This window comes from Protopterus annectens, chromosome 7.part0, assembly GCF_019279795.1.
Source record: "Protopterus annectens isolate FY-2018-M chromosome 7.part0, PAN1.0, whole genome shotgun sequence".
Classification (NCBI taxonomy): Eukaryota; Metazoa; Chordata; order Ceratodontiformes; family Protopteridae; genus Protopterus; species Protopterus annectens.
Window position 1 is genome coordinate 1744845981 of NC_056739.1, and position 13601 is coordinate 1744859581.

Genomic DNA, 13601 nt, shown 5'->3' on the forward strand with positions numbered 1-13601 from the left:
TTCATTGTTTTACTTCTTCGTCAGAAATTATCCTTAAATGGGAATTTTCAAACAGACGTTAGAGAACTTGCTAATGGGTGTTGGAAAAATCACAGAGTTCATGTGCATTTAATTGAAATAATAATATTACAAAGTTTTGTGAGGCTAACTAATAAGAATATGACAGATTTTTCTAATGTAAAAGTTTATGTATTTAATTGGTTAGTACTAGGCTAGTTGCCCTTGTGGGCAATTTTAAGCCTAGCCAGTTTCCCTTTCAAAAGTGAGAGCCCAGTACCTGATGTCTGAAGTAAATACCTCGACTATTATGTTAATCCTCAACCTATATACATTTGTAGGTAAATACTAGGCTGTCAATTTGCAGACTTTTACAAACCTAGCCAAAAAACAGAAGTAAGAATAAAACCTACACTTTTATCTGTGAGGTAAAGACCTTAACCATTATGTCAACCCCACCCATCATTTAATGTAAAAGGGGTAAATGCATAAAAGATCTTTAAATAAGTCATCCATTTCTGAATCATTGGAGACAGGAAAAGCAGATACTAGATGCACAATATAGCTGTGTTGGTTGCTAGTGAAGCTCTAGTTGGTTTTAAATGCTGGAGAAACTTGTCCATGTGGAACACAACAGGGGACCCTTGTCTACTAGTGTAGTAACATGGTTCTTCAGACATGTCCCAAAGTGGCAAGTGGTTGTGAGAGGTGGCTGTAAAGAGCATCTTGAGATTCGCTTTGTTTGCTTAGGGCGGGAATATGGTAACTTCCATGTACACATTTAACCAAAATTGCTTACTAGTGGTGGAACCTTGTGTAAGTGAAAACATATGGGAAGGTGTGGCTATTCGGCTGCACTGGTTGTGTGCATGACATCTTGGGGTTCAGTGACTAAATTAACTTTGTTGATATATTATGATGTCCACTGTTCGCTTGATTTTCCCAGTAGCCTCAAGGTTTTGGTGGCAGAGAAATTAGTTTGTGTCTGAGGGTGGCAGAAAATAAATATGAGTGAGAGAGAGGGAAAGAAAAGCAGAATATTGAGGATGGAACAAGTATAGTATGGTAATTAAGTTCCAGTTGATTCACTTAGTCTGCTCATCTGCCTTGTAAACTTTATGGTAGTAGACCATATTTGAGGTCAGATTTCCTCACGTTTCTTACAAAATTAGTTTGTTAATGCTTTTCTGAGTTTTCTTAAATCTTGAGCAGTCCATCTTGCTTTATAGTATGTTTGGATGCCTTATGGAAGTCCTTCCTTATGTCACTGTTGCTGTATTCCAATACTGTTGAGATCCAGTGTTGTTTTTGTCTAATTTAGTCTTTGGTGGGATGTTGAATCTAATAAGATCTACCCTTGGCACCTTTCAGAAACTTTTGATCCATGGCTCTGACTCCTCCCCTGTCTGTAATTACCTTTGTTCCCCTCAACATACTGCAAAACTCATTTGCTTCCTGATCAGAAGGACATGGTGTACGAGGGCTCTGACTTATCGTGAGAGAAATTTTTCTGGATTTTGACTTTAAGATTTTTAGCTCCCCTTTTTCTTACCCTTTTCCTCCATGATTAAAAAAACTCCAAGTAATTAATAGGCTTTACTTTAACTTTTGACTGCCTTTCTTTATACTAAATTGTATTATTATTGGTAACCTTCTGATGTTGTTTTTTTATAACAGTTTGCTGTAATTTTTTCAGGTTAGTGTGTGTGATAATGTTTTTCACTATTTTTTCTTACTGGTAATGTCAGACAAAGTCCCTAGGTTCAAAAAGTGTTAGGCCTGTGGCCAAAAAATACCACCAAAGGACCTGCACTTTTTGTCTGTGTACTGCCTAGGAGCAATATTTGGATTCTGATTGTGAGGTGTGTGTGCTTCCACCAGTATCGGAGCTCTGCAGGGTTAAAAAGATATGTTGGTGTTGAAGGGGCTGCTCCCCACCCAAACCAAGGCAAAGGCACAATCCTGTTCCTCGCAGTCTTCTTCTTCTCCTGCAAACAAATCAGAAAAAAAGAATCCCAGGTCCTCCAAAGAAAAAGAATAATGCATCTAAAGAGCGAGAGACAGAAAAGGAATAGGATGTAGAAGTCCAGAAACTGGTCTGTGGATTTGACAGTATTCTCTTATCTGGCACCAAAAACTCCTAAACCATTGGATCAGATGACCATTTGGATCCATTCTCCAATGCCTCCTCCACATTTCTCACCAGAATAGGTGAGCCATAGGCTGCATTCCCCCTTTCTTGCAGAAGTGTTTATCCAGACCACCTTTGGTGGTTTCATCTTTGAGGTCTGTCTGTTCTACAAGGAGCCTTACTGAAATGGACATCAACAGGATGATGCAGAGGTTCTTCTGGACACAGGTCCAACTGGGTGTCCTCCTGGCACTGTCCCTGCTGGGCGCTCTGGATACAGGTCCTACTACCCCTTCATTGGTTTCTCCAAATCCGGTCTGCCCTTGTATCCAAAGCCCATGGGTCCAAACCTTCCTAGAACACCTACCTCAGAGCCTATACTCCTTTTGGCTTCTACTTCCATGGATTCCCTTGCTCTCTGGACTCTATTTTGTTGGATCAAAACGAGTCTCAGAGCCAAAGTCTTGGAGCCAAAACTAGAGGGGCCGAGTTGAATCTGAAACTCTCAGATCCATTTCTTTCCCTCGAGGCCTTGGAATTTGATAGCTTGGCTCCATTGTCAGCCTCGGAGCCAGGTTGGATTGTAATGGAAGGGGCTACTTCTATCACTTTTTTGGATCAGAAGGGTGCTTCTTTGTTTCTGATTGTGGTATTGGCTTTCAAGGCATTTAAAAGGGTCCTCACTAGACTGAGAGAAGATGTAGCTGTGTCCCAACCTGTATTGGATATTGCTTCTGTCCTGATCGACTGGGACAGTCAGCCTCTTTCAGTATTGGGGTTGCTTATCATGCGAGCTCTGTCTAATTCTGATCTTTCCCCAAAAACCCAAATGAGGCATGGTCCTAGGAAACGGACATGCAAAAGGAGACATTTAGATTTCTCACTGGAATCTGTCACAAAATACACAGACTTGGATGATGGTGAAGGGTCCCCATGATCCCCTCTGTAAGCTATCACTAAATATGAAATTCTTGAATTGATGAAGTGATATGCCCTCTCCTGAGGAGTCTGTGTTCCTTGAGGCATTTGGAGCTGGCTCTTCTACCTCTTGGGTGGGCTGTTCTACTTCGTAGGTGGTGCTGCCCCCGATGGCCTTTTAAACCTGGTGGCTCAGGGAACATGGTTAAATGTTCTTGATCACCAGTGGAGGGCAGTCTTCACATCACTGTCTTGGAGATGAGGGCAGTCTTTCTAGGGTTACAGGCCTTTCAGGAATCCCTCCTTGAGGGTGTGATCTCCATCCAGACAGACAACATAGCAGTAGTCTGGTATATCAAGAAACAGTGGAAACCTGTTCGTATCCACTTTGCTGAGAAGCCAAGAGAGTATGACAGTGGGTGATGTCTTCCCATTGCTTTCTAATAGCAGTGCACATCCTGGGGCATCCACGATCTAGTGGACAAAGCCGAGCAGGCCCATTCTTCTGCCTCACTAGTGGTCCCTCAGACAGTAGCAACACAAATCTTTAGTTAATGAGGCCAACCTTGCTGCAGTCTTTTTGCTTCACCCCTAAACAACAAATGCAGCAGTTACTTTGCCCTGATCCCTCCACAAGGTCAATCACTGAGAGACGTTCTACTCCACAGTTAGCCCCAGGTCTTCTGTTTGCCTTCTCTCCAATACTGTTGGTAACAATTTTTTTCAGAAAGCCCAAAGGTGCAAGGCCAGAGTAATCCTCATCACCCCATTTTGATCCTGGCAAGTTTTGTTCCTCTTCCTCTGGCATCATCTAGTACTTCTAGCCTGATGCTGGACCGTCATCCGAATCTCCTGAGTCATTTGTCGGGGCAACCTCACTTGGATCTAAATGCTTTGAAACTAACCGCATTGTTCCTCCAATTTTGATGGTGCCAAAGATGCCAGGCGTTTCGTTCCAGTGGTCTACATTTTATCAGCATCACAAAAATCAGTTAGTAGAAAAGTTTATCTTAGCAAGTAAAATAGCTCCTTCTGCTGGGCCTCTTGGGGAATAGATGCCTTTTTGGCTCCTCTTCTGTCTATTTTAGAATTCCTGTCCAATCTTTTCCAAAAGGGATCCAGTTTTTCTACTATCAGTGTATAGTTGGCAGCCATTTCTATTTTACACATTGGCTAGGATCAGACTCCTGTTGCTTCACTAAAGATTTCAAAAGCTTTTCTAAAGGGAACCTTATTTGAGTCCACCTGTTAAGGATCCTGTTCCTCTGTGGGACATTACTGTTGTGCTTCAAGCCCTAAACTCAATCCCTTTTTGAGCTTGCAGCTACAGTAGATTTAAAATATCTTTCTTAGAAAACTCTTTTTCTTGTGGCACTTGCTTCCACAAAGTTGGTTTTGGAATTGCAAGCATTACTTTGTAAACCTCCATACATGGTTTCCACAAAGACTGGTTGTCTCAAAGGTAGCATCTGAAATGAACTTTAAACAGACTTTCAGTCTACAAGTGTTCTTTCCAAGCTTCTCAAATAAAGGAGAGTATACTCTACATTTACTAGATGTTCATGGCCAACTCTGAGTTTATTTACACAGAGCTAAGGATTTGAGAAAATCTGACCTTTATATAGCAAAAATTGGCCAAGGTGTAGCAGTGGTGACCCTATCCAGAGGGCTTTCTCAGTGTGTAGTGCTTGTGTACAAAAAGCTGGGGCTGTCTTTATATCAAACAAATCAAAAGCTCATTCTACAAGAGCAAAAACTAGTTCTACAGACTTTCTAGGTTTAGTTCCTGTAGATGAGATTTTTGCTGCAGCTACTTGGTCTACTGTGTTCATACCTTTGTGTCTTACTGCAAACTGGATGTACAGTCTAGATCCCAAACATCTTTCAGCTATACCATTCTCAGGAGCATCCTTCCTTGATACTGCCATGTGCTTTCAGTAGCTTGGGCATCTGTCCCAAAATTGAATCAGACTAAAACATTCATCGGATACGAAAGTTGTATACTTAGCATAACTGTAGAGCAGTGTTGTCTTGTTTTCATCTGTATTGGCATCCCTGTCTCCATCCCCCTTCTTAAATTATCACTTTTTACTCCTCTTGACTGGATGGAGCTCTACAAGGAACCCTGTCCTGCAACAGTCTTTATTTGCTGATTGCTTCATTCATTTTTAGTTGTCTTCTATTTCTTTTGTAGGCTAGACTGTGCATCCTCATTATCAAAAAAGTTCTAAGCAGGCAAATTTGATTTGAGATGTTGGGGGAACAAAGGGAATTTTGGGTAGGGGAGGAGTCAGAGCCCCAGATCCAAACTTCTGAAAGGCACCAAGGACGGATCCTGTTAGAGCTGATATCCCAAAGGTTAGACTGGATGAAAACAAGACAACACATATCTAGTATTTTGGTAAGTACATAACTTTCATTTATCTCCTCAAATAATCTGGATGTCAGGCTTTGCTACCAAAGCAAAAACCTTCCATGGGGCCATGCGTCTGATGTATGACTTAAGCCTATAGGCATAAGGGTACATAAGCTGATGTATGAACATGGAATTCTCTGACTATTTTGCCACTGTTCTGAATGCTGGTCTTGTATCTGGCTTTGAATGGTCGTTGGTATCATCTTTGCCTTTGCTTACTCAGACAAGTGCCCTGCTGGGGAACTTTTATATTTTCTTTGTACTTTTATTGTTTTAAACTTTAGATGGCAGCTAAGAGGGGGAAGTGTGATTGTGGTAGACAGGTTTTCACTCCCAGTGTCTTTTGTCTTGGAGGAGAACATGATTTATAAGAACTGGCAGATTTTCCAGGAATTTTGTACTTAAAACCCTATGTATGCTTCTTTCCTGTCTTAATACCTGTTCTGAGATTTAGCAATTAAAAGTCTCTCCCCCAATCTAAGATGGCGGAAACTTCACCATCAATGCCCCGCTCATTCTGAAAAAGAAATTCAAACGCCCTAGGCCTGAACCATCATCTACTCGGACATATCCATTGAGGATTTCCAAGAACCTGCAGTACATTCAAGTATTTTTCAGGCTCCTACTACCAGAACTCTACTGGAGACTGATATGACATCTTATTCTTAAATGTCCCATATGACTTATCACACCAGTATGGTGGAGAAGAGGGAACTTAGGCTTATCATCTTGGAAGGGTTGGAGGGCATCCCTCAAATACTAGTTGGGAGGAGGTGCCTGTGTCTTTGATAGAAGTATGCAAAGGACTGGATCTGCCACATTTTGTTAAAGCAGACATCACTCCTAAGAAGAAACAGAAGGTTAAAAGTGTTTATCCATCTTGGACATCCTAGAAAAAAAGAACGGCTGGAATTTTCTCAAGACCTCTTCCAAGCCATTTTAGTTCTCAAACTACCATTTTTTTATTTCCTTTATTCCTTTGCCTTCTTCCCCACAAGAAAGATAACATGAATCCTCTTCTGAGGAGGATGAGGTAGATTCTGACTCGGATGAACAGTCTCTGAATTACTCATCTCAGATTCACTCTCCAGGCCATATGGCTTCTGGTGATGAGGATACCTTATCTCCTGACTTTTCTCCTGAAGAAATTTCCTTTGGGGAATCCTTCACAATAATGATGTAGAATATTGAGTAGAAATCTGGACAAGTTTGTGATGTGTGGAAGAGATACTACAGGTTGGTATACCTTCACCTACACCTTTTCCTCCAGTTTTTGAAACATTTCTGGATGCATTTGCATCCTGTTCTATTTTGCCTGGCACAACCTCCAGCTCTTAAGAGATGTAAAATTCTTATACAAAATCCTTCTGCAGACCTACTGCTTTTTCTTTTTCAACTGACAAGCCCTCCAGACTTTTAGCTGCTGGTAATGTCCTAACCTCGGAAAAAGACAGATGGGTCATGGATAGATATATAAACAAGATTTACAGCTCTTCCACTCTGTTTCAGAGTTATGAATTAGCAGACACAAATGAATAGCTGTTGTCCATTATGAGTAATATGAACAAAACCATGTCTACCTCTGATGTGTCTGAAACAAAGCAGCAGGCTGCTTCCAAAGTGAGTCAAGCTACAAAGCCAGGAATACATAGTATTAAGTGCAGCTGTGATGCAGCAGAAGCTTCATACAGAGCGGCTGCTTCTGCTTCTGTCATCAGAAGATTTGCATGTCTTCATTTTCTGTCCCTCCTAGAGGATATTATAACTAAACTTTTGGATTTCCCTCATAATAGGGACCTCTTGTTTGGTCCAGAGTTGGCTAACTTGTTTAACTTTTGCAACAACAAGGGAAATTATGCAAGATTTCAAACAGGTATTCCTCATTTCTTTTCACAAGAATCAGAGGAAGTACCTAACTAAGCACACATAATTTTCTCATAGGGACCATAGGCCTGCATAGATGAGCAGAACAATGTCTATAAAATGATTTCAGGATAAACCTGCCAGAGATTCCAAGGCTGGCAAACCTCCATTTCTAGACAAATCAGCTTATTTTCTGCTACCTTCTGTCCCCCTCAGTTTATCTTTCTCTTTGTCAAAATGATTAAGCTTATCCTTGTGTGTTTGGCAGCTCATAACGTCAGACAAATGGGTCCTTGTCCATTATTTAGCAAGGCTGCCAAATGACTTGGAGGGTTATTTCACCTTTCAAAGGTATCCCACCACACCCTTCCAACCAGGCGCATCTCTTACTTCCTATCTTGCAGGGTCTTTATGAACAAGGAACAATAGAAACCGTCTCCACAGCGTGTAGGAAAAGGGTTTTATTCTAGACTTTTCCTGGAATCCACAAAAGAAGGAGAATGGAGGCCCATTTTAGATTTGTCCCATCTCGGCATTTTTCTGAAGGTGCCCTCTTCAAAATACTGTCTCTGCAAACTCTCCTTCTTTACATTCTTCCATCAGCCTTTCTGGTATCCTTAGATTTGAAGGATACTTGTCTTCACATTCATCCCTATCATAGAAAGTTTTTTATGGTTTTCTGCATGCTCAGCACACTTTCAGTTTTCTGCTTTACCTTTTGGGTTACCTGTAGCCACTAGGGTCTTCACAAAATGCCTAACACCTACTGTCATCTCTTCCAGAACTCATGGAATTCAAAATTTCCCATATCTCGATGACCTGCTGATACAGACATCCTCTCAGGAAGTTCTGCAAAGCATCTCGAGTTTACTGTGTCCTTTCTATAGAGTCTGGGGTTTATGATAAATCTAAAAGTCTACATTGACCTCTATCCAGGACATGGTATTTCTAGGCTGCAGGCGAGACAAGTTGCTTATGCTGGTCTTTCTCCCTCATGAGAAGGTCCAGTCCCCTATGTGTTTTCAATCCCTTCTGCTCCTTAAACCCTGCTGTGGAAGAGAAATTCTCAGGGCTCTGGGGCATAACTCTCAACTGTCCATATTTTTGCTTCATATGTTTGGTCTTTTGAACATAAAACTTTTGGTTTTTCTGGCAAATTAGTGATTACTGAATTCACTAAATAATGACAGGCATTTGAAATTTGTATTTTGTATTTCATATACTTCAGAAAATGTATGCCAACACAAAACCTTTTATTCTAGCAACTTTCTAAGTTTATACAAACAATATTGAAAATGTGTCTCTATTTTTGAACCTTTGTCTTCCCATTATTTCTGGCTTTGTCCAGATTTCTTGTGGTAAGCGGCTAAATACTTTCGCTAAATACTTTCGCTCTCGATCTCTGTATTCCAAAATGGATTCGTTAAGCCATCCGACTACCGATCTTCCGAAAAAACGTAAAGATAAGGACAGAGACAGACCACACAAGGTCCAAAACTGCCGACAATGCTTCCATTAAGCTAGTTGCCAGTTCGCTGGTACTCAGTGAGGCGCTTTCGCAGCCCCTGATGCCCGCTTCGATGGATTCGCAGGCCACTACCAAGACCCGTTCGGAGTCCGGTATGCTGTGAGTCTCTTCTTTGACTACGGAACTGCGGATGTCTCTACCTTGGATGGGTCCAGAGCCGCTGGGCAGGCACCGGCTTCTGAGGAAGTTCTTCGCATTACTGATACTCAACAAAAACCAATGACTTCTTTCACGTCTTCAGTTTTGTTTAAAACTATCGAGTTTCTAAGGCCAAGAGTATGAGCTACACCTAAAAAAACAACGACCCAATCTCAAGCACCTGCTTCCTTGCCACAATCTCAAATGCTTAAAATGGCAGAAGACCTGATCATGCTGATTAGGGGAAGCCAGCCTTCCCCTGCTAAGAGAAAAAGGGACTTGTCCCCAGCAGCTTTAACTGACCAAGAGTCTGACAACTCTGACATTTCTGAATATGAAGACATGCCTTTGTCTGCTTATGAGGATTCAGATGCAGAGGAATCCATTCTCTCTGCTTCCCCTCCAGAGGATTTTTCTTTTGGTGAAACCCTTCATACTTTACGAAAGCATTTCCATGGGGAATGCTAGGATTATCCTCAATCCAAAAAGAGACTTGGAGAATATTTAGATTTGCCACAACATAGACCCTTAGCTATCCCTTTTTTTCTGGATGTTGCGGATGATGTCTTTATGGAATCCAGTCTGACTCCTCATACTTTACCCCCTGCTCCAGGGAAATCAGACATGTATTACAGTGTTCCTGACTCTTACAAATTTCTTTTCAAAAATCCTACTGCTGACCCAGTGGTCATTTCCCAAGGGCTTAAAGGTATAAAGGCAACTGCAGCTAAGAATACCACCCCTTCGGACGGGATTCCTGAGCTTTAGACAGATGGGGTAAAAAAGTATACAACTCTGCAACTCTAGCCATTAGGGCATTGAATTGCCAGTTTCACATGCTGAAATACCAGCAACATATTATGGAACTTATTAAGCAAAAATTATCTACCTTTACAGACTGTGCAGAAAATAAAGAATTACAGGAGCTTAGGCATTCTGCAAGTCAAGTCAGCAAGCATACCTTGCAATGTGGGCTTGATGCCCTAGAAGCATCTTGCAGGGCAGCAGTCACTGGTTCTGTACTGCGAAGGCATGGTTGGCTTAAGGAACAGACCTTGCCAGACCATGTCAAATCAAAATTACTAGATGCCCCTTTGAATAAAGACAGTTTGTTTGGCACCAAAGTAAAAGAGGTTCGAAAACAGATGGAAGAAAAAGCTAAGTCTATGCAGACAGTCGAAGATTTTTTGCAGGTGCAGCCCCCAAGTTTCAGTAGGCATTGCCCCTCGAAACATTGGTCCTTTCCAGCCCCCTCAAGGCCATCTCAAACTAGACCCAGGGGAAACGGACCCCTAGATTACAGTCTCTGGGTATGCGGAGATCTAAGCAATGGAGTACCTCCACTTCTAAAACAGGGAGTGTTAAGCCACCCCCTTACGTAAAGAATTCACAATGACTTGTCAACCCCACTCCTCACCTCTGCCCAATTGCTCGTGCCCCTAGGAGGAAAACATGCCCACCATGCAAAAAATTGGACCTCCATCACCAAAGACCAATGGGTCCTCAACATTGTATCCCAGGGGTACAAATTTTACTTCCACACACTGCCAAACCCGAAAGGGTTCCCAGACCTTCCTCCAAACCAGTGGGCAGAGGCACAAAACCAAGTTCAATCCCTGCTCTCCATAAGGGCAATTCAGTCTGTTCCTGCAGAACAGATAGGTCAAGGGTTTTATTCCAGACTTTTCCTGGTACCCAGAAAAGCGGACGCTTGGCACCCAATCCTAGATCTTTCCATTCTAAACACCTTCTTGGTGGTACCAAAATTCAACATGCTTACCCTTCAGTAGCTTCTTCCTATGCTGTCCAAAGAGGCCTGGCTAGTCACCCTAGACCTAAAAGAAGCCTGTCTGCACATCCTTATCAGAGAATCATGCAGGAAATATCTGCGTTTCAGGGCAGGATCTATGCATTATCAGTTCTCTGCACTTCCCTTTGGCTTATCCACTGCTCCCAGAGTCTTCACAAAATGTCTGGCTCCAGCCATTGCCTATTGCAGACAGAGAAACATTCAAATATACCCTTACTTAGACGAGTGCCTGATTCAGGCAGACGGTCAGGAAAAGCTGATGCAGCACCTGACATTTGTAAAGAACCTTCTAACCTTAAAAAAAAAAAAAAAAAAAAATGTTTTTTGTTATATGTTTTGTTACCTTGGAACACATGTAATCATCTCATAATATTATTGTAATTAACGTTTTAATGTACTGTATCTGTTAGTTTTCTATGTGGAGCTTTTCTTCCCGGGCCTCTACTGAAAATGGACATATATCCAGCTAGACTAGCCCGGTCAACAAATGTAAAATAAAATAAAATAAACCTCCCCTGGGGTACACTGTCAGCGAAAAGAAATCAAAACTAATACCCAGTCAAAAGACTGTATTCTCATACTGATCAAAATAAGTTATTAATTGGTTTGGATAGACTGTTTCCTGGCAGTTACTATGTGATGGTCAAAGGATAGAGAGTTGTTTGTGAAAGGTACCGAGACCTGTGACAGCCATATAATTCTGTACCGGAGTGCTGTCTCTCCTGCAAGTTGCTGTTGAGATTTGTTTAGTAAAAGTGACATTGCTACACTTTACATTTAAATTAGTCATGTTTCTAATACAGCATTGATTTATATGGCTTGGCCCTTGTAGTAACACAATATCATATGCTGAGCAAATGACAAAACCAGGCTTCAGCAGATTTAGTTAACCATATGCCTGGGTTAGTGACTTGGAGATCCGAAAAGTAGATGCCAAACAGAAGAGGTCCCAGTGATCAGCCCTGATGAATGTCATTAGTCATCGTTTTGTTTTCTGAGGTTTAACTATGTGGGTTATATCTGACAGCAAGTTTGCTATCCATGTTACAGCATAAGGATTTACACTAGCTAGGCTTATAAGCTTATTCGCAATTCTGTCATGGAGAATAGCGACAAAGGCCTTGGCTGGATATAGGTAAGCTATACGAGCTGCATAACCTCTATTTACAGCTTCATTGACGGTTTTGAAGACATTTACTAAGTTAGGTGGATATCCTCTCCCTTTAACAAAGCTATATTGTTGTGTATCTACAGCATTTTATTTATATTGGAGCTTATGAAATCAGATATAATATTTTCTAAGGTTTTGCATATTAGACTTGTTAGGCTAATGGGTCTGTAGTTTTTAGGGACTGACTGAGAGCCCTGTTTGTGGAATTGCATAACTATAGTTGTTCTCCATACCTCAGGAGCCTACCCTGTGGCTATGCTTAAGGTGAACAGTTTTAAAAGGGTAGAAAGGGTTTGACTCTTTTTTTTTTTTTTTTTTTAGGTGGGGGTGGGGGCTCTAGATTCAGAATGAAAGCCATGGCTGTGATATACTGCAGTATTCTTTCAGGTTTGAGAATAATAGATATGAAACTTAGTGGAGCTCTTAGTATTGCTTCATTTGCCTTCACATTATTCATTAGACATTTAGACAAAGGAAAACAAATGGAATGTTGACACAGTTAGCAAATTTAATCAGTTGTGTGACATAGAAGGATAATGTCCTGAGTACAACCCAGATGGCCTGGGTTTGAGTAGCAGCCCAGACACTGGAAGAGCTGGACAGGGAGAGTTGAAGTGAATAGCCAGTGTTAGCTTGCCCTTCTTGGGGAAGAAGGAGCCAGACTGGACCTGTGCAATACTGATATACAGCAGAGACTCTGTGTTACATCAAAGCAGATCAGACTGCTGGGATCAAGCAGCAATGTTTGCATGTTGCAGCTAAGGTTGAAGCATGCTGTGAAGTAAGCATGGGCCTATTGTCAGTTATTTGGTAGTCTTGCTTGTCTGTGCTCTGTTAGGACAAAGGAAGTTACAGTAAGGAAAAAAATCAGCTCAGAAGCTTCTGATGGTAGAGCAATCCTTTATAATTTTTTTCAAGGAGCAATTGGGTACCATTCTGCTGTGGGTCATCCGCTCGTTTGTCTTACCAGGAGGCTTAATAAATAAAACACAGAAATAAGAGGCGTGATTTAACTTTCATGAGATGCTTGTTCCAAATGCTTTTTCAACAGCTTCTGTGAACCACATGACAAGCAAATCACTGTGGACGACTAATCAGCCTTAAACATTTATATTCATGTGCAATACTCTTTTTAAGTTAGAAATGTGTCTGTTATACCTGAGAGATCCCATGCATTATGACGTACTTATCGCTGTAAGTTAAGCTGAATGCCATGTGCTATGAATGTCTAAATTACTAAAATTATTTGTTGTAAGTATAGATTGTAATAGTGATGATAATAATAATAACAATACAACTTTTTGGTGCTTAGACTATTTTTAGTCTTTAGAGCAGGCAGTACATGTGTTTTTTCAGTAGTTTTTCATATTTAGTAATTTTAACAGGACTGTTTGTAGTGGATATTTGTTCAACTTTTGGGACCATTCTTTCTCCACCACAGCTTCATTTGGAGACATCAGTCAATAAAAGTAACTTTTTACTGTCATTCAGACCACACATAATGCACAGCTGAATGGAATTTTGTTTCTCCAAGCACATGTACAAAAACATAAAAACACAGATACACAGCAACATCAGTGAAAACAGTGCAAGTGAAAGGAACCGAAAGCTCAAGCTCCAGCACGATTC

The 13601-nt window shown here is 41.2% G+C and overlaps 1 protein-coding gene across 1 annotated transcript in view; it reads left to right on the forward strand.

Moving 5' to 3' along the window:
* Nucleotides 1-13601, forward strand: part of CIB1 (calcium and integrin binding 1) — a 633343-nt gene that overhangs the window by 253522 nt on the left and 366220 nt on the right. The window lies entirely within an intron of this gene.